Source organism: Sander vitreus, chromosome 18, assembly GCF_031162955.1.
Source record: "Sander vitreus isolate 19-12246 chromosome 18, sanVit1, whole genome shotgun sequence".
Taxonomy (NCBI): domain Eukaryota; kingdom Metazoa; phylum Chordata; class Actinopteri; order Perciformes; family Percidae; genus Sander; species Sander vitreus.
In genome coordinates this window covers 19,068,311-19,086,906 of record NC_135872.1, presented here as the reverse complement: position 1 = coordinate 19,086,906, position 18,596 = coordinate 19,068,311, and the positions used below count along the sequence as shown (strand labels likewise).

The window sequence follows — 18,596 nt, the reverse complement described above, 5'->3', positions numbered from 1 at the left end:
CTAGCAGCAATGTCACCAGCAGCAGCAGAGTCAACATACCTACATCAATTCCTGTTGCAAGTGTTCAATTCGACGATAGGCAAGACTTGACGATTCTTATTCAACTATGTAAATTCTTAGTCGGGGACAGGCCTATTCAAATATTAGACTTTTAGTGGATTGAGCATTTTGATACTTTCACAGTTTTATACAGCACCTCAACCTGCTTTATAGTCAAACAAGACATGGAAATCTCACTTTCTACAATATGGGACTTTTTTTTAAATGTAATTCCGATGTAGAGGGAAAATGGCCTCTCTAAAATGGCTCGAAACAGTTTAATGTTCATCTAAATGTAAATATAAAAACTGAAGAAAAGAGAGCTTTGGAATCATTTAAAAAAACTAAAATCATTGAATATTTGTGCAATAAAGTTCAAGAATATTAGCTTCAAGGACTGTCTAGCTGTGGTAAAGAGTTAGAATGTCTATCTACTTGAGCCACACTATATAGTAGAACCGATTTAGGCTTAGTTGTTGTCGAAGAACATAGTTATACCTTATCTTAAGTCTAACCTCACTTAGGGTGAGAACTTGCATAGAAAACCTACGACATATAACACTTTATCATCATGGATGCACAGTTCTGCTGGCCTGTGACACTACTAAAAAGCTCAGTAAATCTCTGCATCGCCCTCTGCTCTCTTCGCTGATAAACTCAAACTCCACTCCATCAGTCTCAGCTTCAAATACAACACAACTGATCAAAACCTGGCCTCAACCCTTACTGGTCCAGATGTTGTTGATTAATATGTGAGCACAACGTTTGCTTAAAGGAAGAGAGAGATCAATGATGAGTGTGTCTTCACTGCAAGGGTAAGTGTGGCTGGAGGGTGAATATAATGACAGGGGTATTCTCTGCAGACTCTCAGCCAGCAGCAGAGAGAGCGGGAGAGGTGAAGAGTGAAAAGGAAAGCAGACAGAGAGGGAGATGCTTACTCTCACACCAACAGATGGGATCTGCCGTCATCAAGTCAATATTTACTGTTTCTTAACAAAAAATTGGCAGCATTAGCTTAGCTGATTCAGAAGCAGGCAGCGGAAGCATCATGGTTTGTGTGAAAGAGGCTTAGAGTAAAAACAACACTTAAAGGTCCCATGACATGGTGCTCTTTGGATGCTTTTATATAGGCCTCAGTGGTCCCCTAATACTGTATTTGAAGTCTCTTTCCCGAAATTCAGCCTTGGTGCAGAATTACAGCCACTAGAGCCAGTCCCACAATGAGCTTTCCTTAGTATGTGCCATTTCTGTGTCTGTAGCTATTGAGGAGGAGAGGGGGGGTGTGGCCTTGACCAACTGCCACTTTGCTTGTTTGAAAGCCATCATGTCTCTCTCTCATGGATGGGCCAAATTCTCTGGGCGGGCAAAGCAGAGAAAGGGGAGGTAACCTTGCTCCTTATGACCACATTTATTTCAGGTTTATTTAACCGGGACAATGCACACTAATAATACATATAAAAATGTAAAATCTGCCAGAATTAGCCAAATAAATGTAAAAAAATGTATCATAAGGAGCAAGATTCCAAATCGGCCCATCTGAACTTTCATTTTCTCAAAGGCAGAGAAGGATACCCAGGGCTCTGTTTACACCTGTCGCCATTTCTAGCCACTGGGGGACCATAGGCAGGCTGGGGGAATGCATATTAATGTTAAAAAAAACTCAAAGTAAAATGTTCATGCCATGGGACCTTTAAATAATAATTGTAGCTCTGCTACACGTGTGGCTCTAAAAATACATTGCAACTGAATGAGAGAGATATTGGCCTCCCCTATACGCTTTGATTCTTCCCTCCTTCCATCCTCCTTTCTCCTTTTTAAATGCACACACGCTCGCAGTGTGCACATTCACTTTACCCATGGCTCAATCCACTATGGGGATACATGTGAACGCAATTTGCACTTCCAATTAAACTGTCGACCTCTGCTCCAGAATGCAAAACTTGATCTTGTACCATTCTCTCCTGGATAGCTATTATTACCGAGCCAGCCCATTAATAGAGAGAATAGGGCTTCACAATACACTGATGAGGATCTTTGAAGTCAGCAAAATAACTGGTACATTTATCACACTGTCAATATTTTAAGGGGGGAAACTAAGACTTTAGAGACACTGATTGATTTTTGTGTCTGCTTGTGTATTGATGTATTTGTTTGTGTGACATGAAGAGACCAAATCAAACCTGTCCTTCTGATCACCCGAGATACCATACTGTATCTAACGTATCGCTGGTTGCTGTTTGTGGTTTCCTAAAACAAAGGTTTCAATAAGCAGAAAAAAAGAAGAAAATCAATGCTGTTTGTGGAATGAGAAACGGTTTTCTGATACATAGCATTTTCCCAGCAACATAAAACCAGTAAGCTACAAATGTGTCAAATGCAAAATCCTCGTCACTGTAGCATTTGTGTGTTTTCGATGGGATGCAGCTTATTCACACTAAGAGTAGTGTGAAAGATCAACTGAATACATAGCATGTTTTGTTTATTTCACACGTCGTCATTGTATCGTTAAACACAATTTCAGAAGGTACAATGATCATAATGTAGGCCGCGTGAAATGGGAAACCCCAAATAAGCTACTGAAAGCTTTTCAGAGGGGGCCTGATAACAATAAACATACAACAGATAATATACAAACCAAAAACTCAATTTACCATAGACAAATACAGACACTTAACAAAATCAACAAATCCAGTCACAATAGACTCAACATAGACAAATACTACAGACAGACAGACGATCCCAGCACAAATATAGCACTTGCGGACTAATCAACAATCATGTTATGAGAAATTTTTCATTGAGACTTTTCTTGAAGATGGAGACGGAATGCGACCTTTCAAGTTTTCCTCCAACTCGTTCCAAATCTGTGTGGGCGTGGCCTGAGTTGCAACAGAAAACATAAGTCCTCTGGGAGGCCCAAGTTGGACTCGGTTAACTTGTTCTTATACTGCACTGTAAATTTTATTCTCGTCTTTTATCTCTTTAATTTTTTTTATTTTTTTTAAATCGTTTTTAACTGCTCTTTTAATGTTTTATGTAAAGCACTTTTAAATTGCCCTGTTGCTGAAATGTTCTATATAAATAAAGCTGCCTTGCCTATGGATGACTCTGGAATATCATGCTGGCATTATGAAAGACATTATATTCGGTAAGCCTTAATAAACCAAGGCGACAAAATGGAGGACGAGTGGGGGTATTGGGCTCAGAACACGTTAATGCGCGTATGATTTTATTTTATTTTTTTTTTTCTCTGTACAATCTGTAGTTTTTTCAAGTGGCTGAGAAAAGTGTTACACCATATGACATTACAATAGTTTTAAATGGGGCTCAAACTAAGTTTTATATAAGGTGAGAAGTGCTGAGTGTGGGAGAAAATGTCTTAAATTAAAAATTAGTCCAACATATTTAACTTTTTTTTTTGTTAGATGATCAATATGGCATTTGAAATTTAAACATTCATTGATATAGACTCGGAGGAATTTAGTGGTGTTTACTCTTTCAATAATTTGTTCATTTATTTTAAGACAAACATACTTGTTTTCCATTTGATTTTTGTTGGAATTAAACACAATGTAGTGCATCTTATTGATAAGGGAGAGTTTATTAACCGAAAACAAATTTCTACATTTCTTAACTATTTATTATTTCTTGCAGTCCAACTGGACTCTTTTGTGACAAAAATAAATTTGTGTCGTCAGCAAATAAAACTTTGTGTAAAACCATGGTGGAATTTTCAAAGTCATTAATATATAATATAAAGAGGAGAGGGCCCAAAATGGATCCCTGGGGGACTCAAAATGTGATGGGTTTCCTTATGGAAATGTGTTCATTAATATTTACATATTGCTGTCTGCCAAATAAATAATTTGTGAACCAGCTAAGTGCTAGTCCTCTGATTCCATAATGATGTAATTTATTCAAGAAGATGTCAAAATCAATAGTGTTGGATAAATAAAAAAATAAAAAAAAATAAATAAAAAAAACTTCCACATTCTCCTTTTTTATCAATGGCATCATTGATCTTTTCAATCAGATCTAGTACAGCAATGCATGTAGTACTTCTTTGCCTAAAACCATATTGGGATGAAGCAATAATATTTAGCTTATCAAGGTAGCCATTTAACCTATTGTACACTACTCTCTCTAAGACCTTAGAGATTGTAGGCAAGATTGATATAGGACGATAATTGCTCATACCATTTTTATCGCTAGATTTAAATACTGGTATAATTCATGCAATGTTTGCCCTTTTCGGCACAATTCCAGAGAGCAGTGAAAGATTGATACAATAAGTAAGTGGCTCCATGATATCAAGTGCAGTCGCTTTTTTTTTTTACTACAGATTTCATCCTCACCAGCAGTGTACGAGCTTTGTAAGTTTGTAATGATTTTGTAGACTTCATTGCAGTCAGTTGGCTTGATAAAAAAGGAATTGACATGGTTGCCTGGCAAATAATGGTTAAAAGAGATACCTTGAGGTTGGTTTATTTTGTTAGTTTTTCCCCAATGGAGACAAAGTAATTATTACAGTTATTTGCTAGATCAATGTCATTAGTGAAATTATTACTTAAATGTAAGTATTTGGGAGCATGGTGCTGTTATGGCTCTTGTTAAGGACTTCATTTAGCACTTTCCAAGACTTCTTGGAGTCACCCTGTGATGCTTGTATGAGGTATGTATAGTGGTTACTTTTACTTTTCCTTATTATATGTGTACATTTATTCCTATAATTAGTGTGTATATATCCTTGTTCATAGCACTTTTTTTTTTTTTTAAAGGAACGTTTATAAAGTTTGTTTTTATGCGTGATAGATTTTAAGATACCCTTTGTAAGCCAGGGGTTGTGACCAGTAGCACTGCATACGGCATTCTTCTCTGGGATGGTACAACAAATAGTTTGTGTTGTTTGGCCTGTAAGCTTTCACTCAGTTGTTGCAGGGTTCTCTCATTTAGTACTTTTTAATTTTTGTTTTTTCTCTGTGGTAATTTAATCTTACTAGCAAAATTTAGAAATAATACAATTGGAAAATGATCAGTGATATCCGATAACACAACTCCAGATTCTAACCTAGTGTACAGAATACATTAACCTAGCGTTAGCCTAAAGCATGCTGCCAAGCCTCCAACACATGACTCGCTAGCCAGATCAGATGACTAGATAAACAGCAGGAATGTTGCTTATTCCTCTCTTTTTTTTTATACAGCATTGCTCTAGTCTGTGTGGGCAATGACGGAGAGATGTGTATTGTATGTGCCAGAAGAGCATCCCACTACTGTACCAGATTACAAGTCCAAGCAGAACCGGGCGCACAATTGTCTCTATTTTGTTATCGACTCGCATAATCTAATAGCTGCAAGGGAATGCCTGGTTTTATGCAGATATCCCCGAGTGGAACACCATTAAGTGTTTAATATGGGCCTAATTTATGTCTATTTGTCTTGCATATTGAAAGACGAAGTGGATTTTAATGGTGGTTTTTGTCAGTTGCTCTTACAAGTTAAATAACTTTATTTTTTAGCAGTTTACAACTCACTTAACGCTCCCTGAACTCTAGGAGTGAGGAAACAAACAAACTTTAGGCTGTGTATAAACACAGAGCATAAAAGACTAACAGTTCCCTCACATGGATTTCCGACCAGGTATTTGTCAAGGGCCCCCCAAAAAATGATATCGCACACTTCAAACAAACGTCAAGGCTTAGCTCATGAATTAGATAGCGACTATAACAAACTGTGGAAGTAATGTAAAGTTTAGAAACGTGTCGCAATCAAAGCACATCGTAAGAGGAATGTCCTACTTTAACATTTTCCTAAATAACACTGTAACAACTATACCACATGAAGGAGAACACACACACACACACACACACACACACACACACACACTTTTTTCCAAGCTGCACTTTCTTAATCCTAAAGGCAATTACTCAGTGAAAACTCTTTCCAGCACCTTCAACATGCATTGTCTCCATGCCATTAGTGACTCTGGTCTCGTAGAAGGCAGTGGAGTTAACGAACACAAAATATTGGCTGAAGAAAATATGAATAAGAGGTGTAAAGTGGCCAGTGATCAAACACAATAGCTTTTAGTGCTGGGACGATATGCTTTTGTCCCGATTCGATTTTTTAAAAAATTTTTTTTCACGACACGGGTGCGATTTTCAGTTATTGCCATTCTAGGGATATTGTGATTTTTCCTTGAATAATACACTTCTATAGACACTGTCATGAGACATTTTCTTAAAACAAATTTTTTTCTAAAGAGAATGCACATCATTCACAAGTCAGTCAGTCTGACATTTATTTCAAGTACATAACAGAGTTTTGCTGGAACGAGATATGATGTAGTCGCCTTCAGTGGTACCGTATAAACAGAAAATACTTAGGTGAATCACTGGTAAGAAGAAGAAGAAGAAAAGCATTTGGGGGAAAGGAATACATTTTTGAAATTGTTGCCAAAAGAAATCACAAAACAATTTTGTAATTTCTTCCCCCGCCACCCCTAATAGCTGTTGTTGTTTCACAAAGAGAGGGTTGATCATTTCACAACAAAGTTTATCTTTCTTGGCTCAGCTAAAATTGACTAAATTGTTCTGTTTATCCAACATCTGCTGATGGAGATCAGTTATACAAGTTGAATCATCAATGAGAAATAAAATCTTATGACTGGTGTCATTGTAGTACAATCAAATAAATAGTTGCAGTTATTTTCACCTAAGGCCTTGAATTAAAGGCCCCTTTCAGACATGCACTTTATGTAAATGCTCTGGCAATTTTATGTCAGTTTCATGTTTTAAATAAGTCATTACTGCAAACCTATGAGGTCAAGCCTCAGATCAGTCTATAAAAAAGTGTTTTTAAAATTATTTTTTTTAACTCTGAAGACTATGAATATCAAGCAAAGTCGTAATCCTTAAAGTTTCAGTCCCTGGTGATTTTGCAACACTGCGGTTGCTGTGACAACAGCAAGTTTAATACCACAGGTCCCAGAGTCCTGGGGGCAGCAAACACTCTTTGAGCAGCTATTTTGTCGGAAATCCAACAGAAGAGCCGCTTACATGCATGCCTCATTTCCTGTGAATCCCTCATGCGAAGGTAGGCAGTTTAAAAACCAGCACGGGAGGATCACTGGCTCATAAGTATTAGCACATAAGCCAATACGAATTACATGAGAGTCACAAACTAACTTTAGCCTGAGAGGACAGACAACGTTTCTATCTCTATATCATTATTTTCCAAGTCACCGCTGGTCTCTAGCAGGGCCACATATTACAGCTCCATCTGTAATGATCATGTCAACTTGAGGAAAGTTATAATGCAATATTTATGTGACAATTTAAGAATAACGTTTTTAAAAAGCCTTACTGGCATTACAGATAGATTTTACACATATTACAAGTCTGGAAAGGGCTAAAGTACTGCAACACTGAAGCGCAGCAGCATTTTGCAGAGGCTTCATCTGTAGTGTGCAAATGATGCCGTATAATAGCTGTGGTTGAATGGATTCCTATTATCGGTAGTAAAGAACATGTCCCTATGACAGAATATCAGGCCTATTTCTTAAAGACAGTCGTCATCATTATTCTTCAGGGCAAAAAGAATGATGTTCTCTCGGTGTTCACTCTCTGACTCACTAAGTAGAAAAACCTCTTCCTCACCTTTTCTCTCTGCCTGGATTTTATTCTCTCTGGCTGCCTGTCTTTGACCCGCAGGGAGTTGGCTCCTGACAGCATCACAGAGAAAAGAGAGAAATTTAAAAGTCAAAGTGTTATGTGAAATGTTTTGTGGGTGTGCATATCTCTCTTTGTCTGACTGCCTTTCTCTCTTCCTCCATCGTCGCTGCTTCTCTCAAGATGCCTCTCCTTTTGTCTTTACCTCCCATTTCAATTTCACCCACATTCTACTGAGAAGACAGTAAGAGTGTTTCAAGTCATTCAAGCCACTGCTGGTCTTTTGGTTGGCTTGCCGTTTCTTATGTATCTTTACACGAAAAAAAAAAGTGACATTTTATTATATAACGTACAGTAATTAGGCCTAGTAAAAAGGAAAAAAAATAACATTCAAGAAAAGTGTAGGTATTTTCAAATTGTATTCTTCTATTTCTTCACCAGGCACATTTTACTTGGTCAAAATCACACAGAAAATGAAATTATCATTATGACCAGTTAAGTCACAGTTCCCTATGTTGCTTTAAATATTTAATGCAGGCTGTTATCAGCCTGCATTAAAATACAACAGGTACATGTTGCTGTTCATTTAAGTACTACTATTATTTAAAGTTGGGACCATTATTTTTTTTATAATTATTCATGTGACAGTCATTGTTACTGTTATATTTCTGTATGAAGACTGCTGTTCATATTGTTAGAAGTTTGGTGAATATATTATGGCAGTTGTTGAGATAATTAGAAAAGGCTGATAAAGTTGCCAAATGTGTGGACCAATGCACCTTAAATTATTTTAGTTGATTTAATTTTTTTTGTATTCTTTAACAATACATTGGCATTCTTGGCACACAATTTGTGTTGTCCAGTAAACTGGGACTATAATTTGGGAGGATTGTACAATTATAAAAACCTATCCTTATTGTACAATCCTTTTATTGTCTTAGTTTACTGAGCCAATAACTATATAGTATAGACTACTAGATTTATAGACTATTCATGTAACAACAGGGAGAGGACACCCCAATGGTTTTTGACCTTCTATTTTGCTGGGGGGAAATAACTGATGAATATACTCTGTTACATTCATGTTTACAGTGTGCATTATATTTATCACTTAATCTTTATAGTTTCTAGATTTTAGAGTCCAATTTCTTCAGTGTCTTTCTTTTCAGTGTCCATATATACGAGGGAGCAAAGCATATGTGTAAAGAAGGAAACCCATCCTCTATAAAAATAAAATAAATTAAAAATAAATTAAAAAAAAAAAAAAAAACACGTGAGAAAAAGCATGGCAGATAATAGCGGACCGACTGAATGATAGTCTAAAAATATACATTTATGAACTACTGCTCTTAACTGAAACTGTTCAATGAGAGAGAGAGAGAGATCCTTGAATGGCATGATTATGACGGTTTCAATTCAGAGCAGTGGTCAGTTAATGTATATTTTTAGGCTACATACGCATTCAGTCGGTCAGCGATCGTCTACCACGCTTTCTCTCACTGTTTCATTACAGCACCCGTGTTTCTTTTTTACAAATGTGTTTCACGTTATCATACTTACACAAGAAGCTGCTGCTCACTCTGTATAAAGTATGAACAATGCGTATTCTCCATTTTAGCATCAGTAAATCTGTTATCGACCTCGCGGTCTGTTAAGGAAAGCCGTGAACGTGCATCTATGGCTGCACAGATTAGACTAGGTCAAGCCTCACTTTATCGGTTATGCTGGATTTATAAATTCTGCTTTTGTGAAACAGCCCCCCGGTTGCCCGACAACCTCACAGTGACAAGACAATACATGACCCACTATAACCCCACATTAAACAAACAAGATATAATCTGTTAATCGAGTCGAGGTGCTAGTAAGCAGATTTTTCTACTTTTGAACAAAGTTTCCAGTCTTTGTGCTACGTCATGTTAACTGGCTACTGGCGGCTGCTTCATATTTGCTGTACAGACACAAAGCTGCTTCATTTCTTTGGCCACAGAATCAGCACTTTCCAATCTGGTGACCCTACTCCAACCCTCTCAAAAATCCCACCACCCTTTGGGACACATGGTGACCAGGAGGTGGGGTTTTCTCAGAGTGCTCCTACGGTCACAGAAGTGTAGTTTGATGTCCTCTTCACAGTGACTCTCAAAAGAGCAATATAAAAGCGGGAGATAGTTGACTTTGGGACAATATGAGAGCTATCCTCTCAGTACCCTGACAGGTGCTGTTCATGGCAGCAAAGCAGCCAACAGTGAGTCCCACAGAGAGCTGCATGTCAGGCTACGGGTTGGGTCGATTTCCTGAGGCGGGGACATATGCTTTTAGCTTTTGATCCACCCAGTCATTCGCTTCACATCCAAACTAGTTTATAAGAGACATTTTTGTGACTGTCACCCTTCCAGTCATTGTGGTTATTTACTTTTATATTTCCCATAGGCATGATTATTTTTAGATGCCACTATTCTAAGCATTACAAGTTATGTCAATCTTGTTGTACGACCATAGTTTTCCTGCATGTGTGTGCAAACGTTTGCTGTGTGTTATTTTTAGATAAGGCTATTCCAGGTAACATGGATAATGTCACTTCCCCTGCCATATACTATCTTGTGATACCTGTGGGTGTGTGTGTGTGGTTGGCTGTGTTAACAGTGCTGTCCTTTTAATCAGCACCCCTGTGTGTTTCCCCTGTAGAGCTGTCATTGGTTGAGTGATGATGGTAGAACTGCCACTGTTTACAGCATTTTAAATCTGGCAGGCAGGGGAGGAATTACCAGCCTCTCACCTGTTGCCCTAATCAAAGGAATTATTACTGCACCGCTGGATATCACCTGGAATAGCACCCTCTAAAAATACTCCCATACTCTAAGCACGCACGCACGCACACGCGCACGCTTCAATCAAATCAATTAGCAATCATTCCTGATTACTAATTGATTTGTTTTAATGTTTAATAAAGTAAATCATTTTCTGTGAAAGCCTGTTATCCAAAACAATATATTTACCAAACCCCTGTAATCCTTTTTTAAAATGTGGTTGTATGTGGTTCAATGCCTTTAATATTCCTTGTACACACCTTGATGAGGTGTCTTGCTGCTCTTCGTATTAACGATTCACGGTTGCCGAGAGACAGTTTGTTCAATTTACACCATGGATTACACACTCCATCTATTCAAGCCCTCAGGTGGAGCCCATTGGAGCAATTCCTGTCTTGCAGAGAAATGGAAGTGGTTTCTACTATGTGTTTTTTTACTTCTGAAAAATATAATGCCATTTAGGGTAACTGAAACAGTATATGTTCCAATTATTACATACTTGGGAGTAGTAGCTGACCTTAATCTATAAATTAATTATTATTTTAACCAAGCAGATTAATTTATAACCCCGTTAATTTTGCTATTATGTGTACTTCAAGAACATCTCCTTTGTATTGTCAGAATTTCCTTTCAGTACTTTGCCTCATTAACCCTTGTGTTGACTTCGGGTCACATTGGCCCATTTAAAATGTTTTTTATATCAGAAAATATTGGACGTAGAAATAAGCGCTGAAAATGTGTAGAAGAAAAATTAAAAAAATTTAAAACGTTGGAAAAAGCAAAATCTAATTGTGATAAAAGGCGTCACAAATGTCAAAAGTGTTTTTTTGTTTTTTCAAGGGTGAAGGGAAGACAACACAAGGGATTCATGTATTTTAAGAACGTGGAGTATCCTTGGTGCTACTTTGGTCTACATTTTGCAAAAGGACCGCTTTCAAATCATGAATATGTTATAAATATGGTTCCTCTGGGAAAGAAAACATGGAAACAGGAAATGGCTATACAGGAAGTAATAGGCAGAGAGCTTGTGTAAATTTCCAACAATGGAAATGACCGTGGCAGATGTTTCCAGGATAATCATTAGCATGCATTGTTGGATAGTGTTTTTTGAGTTTAAGACATAAACTCAGGAGGTACTGTATTTTGCCTCGAGTGCCCTCTACCAATTGGCGCCAAGGGTTTTAAGGTTATAAATAAACGTTATAAATGGAACCTACTTTTGATTACACCGAAAAAGCATTTTTCTGTTACCTCAGTAGCTTCCCTAGGGTATAGCCTCACTTATATTGAAATTAGAATGTATATACATACATCATTTGGTAAATGTTACAATATTGTAGTCCATATATAAACATTGTGAATGATAAAGGTTAATGTAGACAATTGTTTTATCCTCTTCAAAATATATCCAAAAAATTAACTGTATAAGCCTTCTGCAAAACCGAACAAATGGGCCAGTCACAGGATCAATTTTTTACTGAACTTACAAAAATCCAGATGTAAATACAATCTGCAGAACAGCAACTTTCCCTCACTTAGTTGTTGAAATCTATCCTGCCGTGGCTACGCTTATCTGACAAAGTTTATCTTGCAAAGTGACTGTATAAATAAACCATTACCGCCACAGTTCCTGTCCTTCACTGGGCAAAGCAAGATGGAGCTGTGATCATGAGGTGATGAGAGACACAAGCAGAATCACTGCTAAGTACAGGAAATGTTAAGGAATTTGCCTTTGGTCCATTCGAACATAAGGATTTAAGATGGCTTGCCAAGTGGAGGATTATCCTTACCATCTGTAGCTTTGTTCCTTTTGCGCTCCTCTCTGTCTGTCCCTATGACTCGATCTGTACTCTACATTTACATGTGAAGCTTTTAGTAGACTCTTCATTCTCAGTGACAGACCTACCACTCAAAAGCTACAGCAGAGCAGATGCGGAGGTTGTGCCGTTTGTCTTATTTGCCAGCTCATTTCCACCACTCTCTGACCAAGGGAAGCAGCTTCCGGTAATACTTTCTATGAAGCCTGTCTCTATAATGAATTATAAACACAGTTACAATGTGTTTATAATCTGCTTATAACACTCTATAAGCAAAGTTCTAAGCACTTGTGAATAATCATAATGCTTTATAATTATAATCCTACATTATAAAGCATATTTATAAGGTCAAGTATCATTTATAATTGCTGTTCACTTTGTCTAAAATGCATGAACACATGAGTTTATATATAATGCTTCATACTGAATATATAATGCTGCTTATAGCAATGTATAAGTATAGTTGTAAGCACTCGTAAATAATCATAATGCTTTTTAACAGTCGTAACACATTAAAAAACCATTTTATGATATAAGGTCAAGTATCATAAAACTAATGATAAATAATGAAGTAACTCAGCAGCACAATGGAGGTCTGCAAATGAGACTTGACTAATTTTATAGGACTGTAATGATGCATCGTGTAAAGTGTGACTTTATTTCACTGGAAAGAATTCAAGCACTGGGACATACAACTGTGTACAGCTGAAGAGACAGAGGGGACTAGCTTCCTTTGAGAAAGCATGGACACCGCCACTGTCGGATAAACAACAGTAATGGGACTTATTGTTGTGTTTGGGTCGGCTCTGTAAGCTTTTGTTGCGTTAAATGTTGTGAAATACCCTTCTGCCATCTAGTGTTTCATCTTTTTGTCAAATTTATGGTGAAGTTATTACATTTTAAATAAATCCTTGAAATTTAACAATATGGCCTTAGCAATAAACAAGCCTATCTTTAATTTATTATAATATTTAATTTATTTTTTTATTTAAGATAAAATACTATTTCAGTTGCACTTTTAATTCGAGGACACATCTGCCGTTTTGCACAGTTTATACAAATAAAGGAATATTTTTCAGTCATTTCACTTTTTTATTTCTCACTTTCCTCCCTCTCTCCAGAGTGGTCCAGTGCAGTCCTGCAGTGTTTCCCCTCCCCTCAATTTTCTGTCCCTCTGTCTGTCACTTGGTGAGTACACTCGGATTCACCTCCCACATATACAGTTTAGAGGCTTTCAGTGTTTTTCAATCCTTTACGTAATCATCAGCTCACTGCCTGCCTTGAACTGCAAATTGCTGTCACCTTTATAAAACGGAGCATAATTTCCTGTTAATGTACATGGAAAGGCATTGTGTGAAGTTGGCAGGGTTTATTGCACATGGTAGGCATACAGTATACGTACCACTGAGTATAATGAGTGTTGTGTGTTTGTTTTTTTGGTTTTTTTTAAAAAGATGGATGCATTATCTAGGCAGTATAGGAATAGTCCAACAGACAATATTATTACAGTGTCAGAAATCAAAGTGATCAACACTTAACAGAATGAAAAATTGGTTAAAAACAACTGTTTTCTCTTGATGGGGCAAATGTGCCTCTGTGACTCTAACCATACCTTCAGAAATCTGGTTTAGATTCCTCTTTAAGTGATCACAGAGCAGCTTGACAGATTTGACAAATTGACAAATTATGGTACAAATAGCCACAGATCACTGTGACACACCTGGTATTACTGCCAAGCCACAGATCACTGTGACACACCTGGTATTACTGCCAAACAAGAGACAACAGTTGCTGTCTCACTACAAGGCCAGCTGGCCTTACAGCAATCCCACACCTGTTGCATGCCAGTTCAGTTGAAATAATTACATTTTGATAGATAATTATTCCATACTGCTCCAGTCGAAATCCAGCTCTAGCCCTGGGAAATCCCTCCTCCATACTCTATCTAGTGGAAGTGTCTGGTGTGAAGCTTCCCTTTTATATACTGATATAGAGTGGCTACCATGCCCCGTGAATCACGTTAGTAATGAACAGCTCGTGAAGCGGATGTGCAGGCAAGGGATGCTGCCACAGTACGCCATGTGCCTTAAGAGCTGCTCTAAGCTGGAGGTAAAAAAAGAAGGATGTGCCTGGTAGGTTAAAATCTTTCTTGAGGTCTAGAAAGGAGCACAGGGGCTCTACACATGGAATGCCAGCATTGAGAACATTGTGTACGCAGACACTTTTTGACTGGCAAGACAGCGGCAAGCGGAAACAACTGCTAAAGTGAGTCGATCAAAACCTTCTTTTTAGTAAACTCTGTGTACACAATGTTCTCAATGCTCGAGTTCATGTGTAGAGCCCCTGGTGATACTTCGAGCAAAGTTTTATGTTGTGTCGAGACTTCTTAGTGTATTAAAAATAGCGATTTTGATGCAATCATAGTAGTGCCCCTAGCACTCCCATTCAAAAGGCCATTTGACCGAAAACAAAAATACTGTCAATCTTAAAAGTGGTGCTTCCATTTATTTATATAAACTGTGTCCTCTTAATAGTGCAACGGAAATACTATTTTATCTTAAATAACAAAAAATAAATTAAAGAGAGGCTTGTGTATTGTTCATATGGTTAAAATATAAAGGATTTATCTAAATGTAATAATAACTTATACCAACTTTTTTCACCAGTAATTTGCTGTTAAACAATAAAGAAGAAACACTAGATGGCAGAAGGGTATTTTACAACAACATTAAACGCAACCAGCCAGACCCAAACGCAATAATAAGTCCCATCACTGTTTATCCGACAGTGGCGGTGTCCGTGCTGTCTGAAAGTGAAGTTAGTCTCCTCTGTGTCTTCAGCTGCACCCTGTTGTACGTCCCGGTACTGGAATCCTTATCAGTGAAATAAAGTCACACTTTACACCGTTTAGCTCTCAGCATTTTAAGCGTGTTTAAACCAGCTAACATTACTAGCGGTGGGCTAACGGTAGGCTTACATTACCTGCTGTATGTTAACTAGCGTCATGCCCTAGGCTGTTTTTAAAAATTGCATCGCGATTCATTTTCTATTTCAACCGGTTGTAATCTTTACATATTTAAATTGATTTTTAATCAATTCACGATGCATTGTTACATCCCTAGTATTCACGTATGATTACTCTAATAAAGTGTGTCTTAATGCCAAAGGACACCTGTTGACAACAGGCTTGAGTTCTGAATGAAAACTGTTGTGCAGAATCTGAATGTGGGGACATGCTAGCATTGTTTACAGAGAGCCATCTTCTGTTTTAATGATGGTGCCTCGCAAAATGCAGAGAAAACATTATCAATTTCTCTATGTAATGTGTGTACATCTTTAATATTAAGCAGACAAATCAGCCAGTGATCTAATGTATAAGTCCCAGGTGTGTGTGCGTGTGTGTGTGTGTGTGTGTGTGTGTGTGTGTGTGTGTGTGTGTGTGTGTGTGTGTGTGTGTGTGTGTGTGTGTGTGTGTGTGTGTGTGTGTGTGTGTGCGTGTGTGTGTGTGTGTGTGTGTCTTTTTTTTTTTAATGATGGGGGTAGATTGTCTGTTTAGATATGTGTGTTCTCTGGTAATGCCTAAGGGGTGGTTAGGCTGGGTGGGCTAGTGAGTCCCTCTGTCTCTATAAATACACATTAGGATCCCATTCAGTGTGAAATTTGCCGGTTTTTGTGTATGGTCTGTGTTTGTGCGTCTTTATGAGGCCGCTGCAGCCAGGCGAGCTGGGGGCTATTACTGGCCAGCAGGGTTGCTATGGAGACCAGTGGTGGTGTCAGAGAGGAGCAACATCTGTGGGATGTTTGTCATGGCAGGTTTTCCTCTTTCTGTCTTCTCTCTTTTCTCTGGCAGTCTTGTATTGAAAAGCTCCCTGCCTTGAAGAGATTATGCTGAAGTTGTAAAGCTTGATGAAAAAATCTCTAGTCTCCTGTCATTAGTGTTGGTAAACATGGCACTTAAATGCGGAACCGATTTTTAAAAGCTGTAATTTCTTGGGCAATAGTTCAGCTGCCGATGCTCAATCATGATCACACTAGGCCCTTGGGCTGTGTCAGTCAGCAGGGACTCGTGTCAGGGATTCTTTACTGGACTTATGCCAGTGGAAAGCACACATTCTGGGGAAGCATTTAACCCCTGCCCCCTTCCTGCTTCCCTTCCTGCTCCCTCTCCCTACAGCTCCCCTCTCTATATGGACATGTTCTATTTTCACAGCTCCTTTCTCCTGGCTGCCTTATCTGCAGCTCAGCAGGGCACAAATTCTCTTTTAATAGGTACTTATTTGGGCAATGGGAGAAATCACATATTTTTGAGCAACCCCTACTCCCTCCTGCCCAGTTCCCCTTGTCTCAAACTCTGAAGCTTCTATTTATTGCTAATGTGTTGTCCTTCTTCCTTTGCTGGGCTATCCCTCATTCCCCCAATGACCCCCTCTGAGATGGGCAGCAGTTACTAGAAAGGGTGGAAGGCTGCATCTTTGGCTTGAATTTCAGATGTGACAATTTTCTTTCAAAATGGAGTTTGTATTATTGAGTATCCATTTATTTGGAACATTTTAGGCTCCTTTAGGTACTGTCTCAGGCACCCCATGGTGCCATTTTGCAGTAGCCAGCACAAATGGTGAACTCCAGTGGATTGAGTTTATCTGAGGAAAATGAAATCCTTTTCAAATGAAATTCAGCAGCTTCTCAAACACTTCACATAGGTCATCCGGAATATGTTGTCTATCTTTAGTATTTCTGACCATGTTTGGGCAAACCTGGCCCAGAAGAGCCCTTGGCAGGGTATGTGTAGCTGGGCGAACCAAACCTTCGACCTCCTAATCTGGTCTAAACGAGACCGTCACGCACACAGCACAGTGCCGCACAGTGCAATGCAGCACAGAATCTGTGATGTAACAGTCATTTGGAGATAATTTGATATTTTCACTCTGCAGGTGTTACTCTGCAAAGGCCAGTTACCTAACTTCCATGCCCAAATTAACAGGCTTTTGCAGGTTGCCCTGCACCTCAAAGTGAAACATCAATCCATGTATGCCATAACTTAGATACTTGCTGGTTCCTCACATGCATTCAGGAATATTACTTTATAACATGGGTGTCAGACTTCTTCAGTATGAACTGATTTCTGTTAGGGGCTAGTCTGGCTAACCGGATGTACAGTGCAATTATAAATCTTGACATCCGGCACGTGATGTCAGGCTCCCCTTCCTCTATCTATTTAGCAAGGGCACTGTTGCTTAACAGGCTTAGTGCTGCCCAAGATTATTGTGATAGATAAAGGCTGGACTACAATAGAGCTGTTTGGAGCAGTTTGTGAACAGTGTTTTCTGTTGGAGATGGTAAGTCCCTTTTGGGGTGGACTTTGGGCTTTTTCACTTTGTAAACCTATTGCATGCACAAAAAACATTTAACACACAAAGGAAAGGGAAAAAGCCAAAAAGCATAATATGAGCACTTTAAGTAGTAGAAAATGTAAACCTAATTTCTGCAAATAACCTGTTCAGGCAAACACATTTTCAATGTTACTTCCTGAGCAAGAGCTTTGATTAAAATAGAAGTGCAAGAAAAGAAGGTTGAGTCTACTTCAGAAGCAGTTGAAATTCATTTTGCAGTCATCAGTCTGTCAGAACAGATATTGTACTGCCATTTACACAGGATGCTCACAGGCTCACTCTTCTTCAGTCACATTCACATCACTCCTATCTGAGCTATTTCTTTTTATCTTTCCTACCCATGGTATGTCCAAACCTTTTTTTTAAATAAACTGCCTAGATGTTGAAGTCTTTCTAATACAAGTGTTCCGGTGGGATGTTTCTATTATTAACCAGACACGGATACCATCTCCTCACCATCGCCTCATGAAAAATAGTCTTTTCCATATTCCATTTGGTGGCTTCAGTTAAACATATTCATCAATGTGCAAATACTGAGGATTTCTAGTCATATTAGGCTCCTTTTTCCCCATACGTTATTTAAAACATCACTGTAATAGAGATTCCCCCTGTCGTGCATGGCTGATACAGTTTGTTGATACAATTTTTGTTTGTTCCGCTGTTCCATAATTTGCCTTTCCCAAATACCTTATACCTTGTTATACTTGCAAATTAAAGTGATACAGATACGCTTGCAGGGGAGGTTTTGACCGGAGAGGGTTGGGTAAAGTGTGCTAATGTGTCAGGCTGGCCCCTCTACCTCATTACATTCAGGGAACTCCCTGACTAAGTGCCTTTTTAAACACACACACACACACACACACACACACACACACA

General features: G+C 38.4%; 1 protein-coding gene across 2 annotated transcripts in view; it reads left to right on the top strand.

Moving 5' to 3' along the window:
• The window catches only part of plcb4b (phospholipase C, beta 4b), an 88,932-nt gene that overhangs the window by 6,104 nt on the left and 64,232 nt on the right, over window positions 1-18,596 (top strand). The window contains exon 3 of one of the 2 annotated variants that reach the window (XM_078274248.1): window positions 13,452-13,518. The exons of the other annotated variant lie outside the window; for it this stretch is intronic. The gene's annotated coding sequence lies outside the window, so the exon portion shown is untranslated. The remainder of the gene's footprint in view (window positions 1-13,451; window positions 13,519-18,596) is intronic. 2 annotated transcript variants of the gene reach the window in all.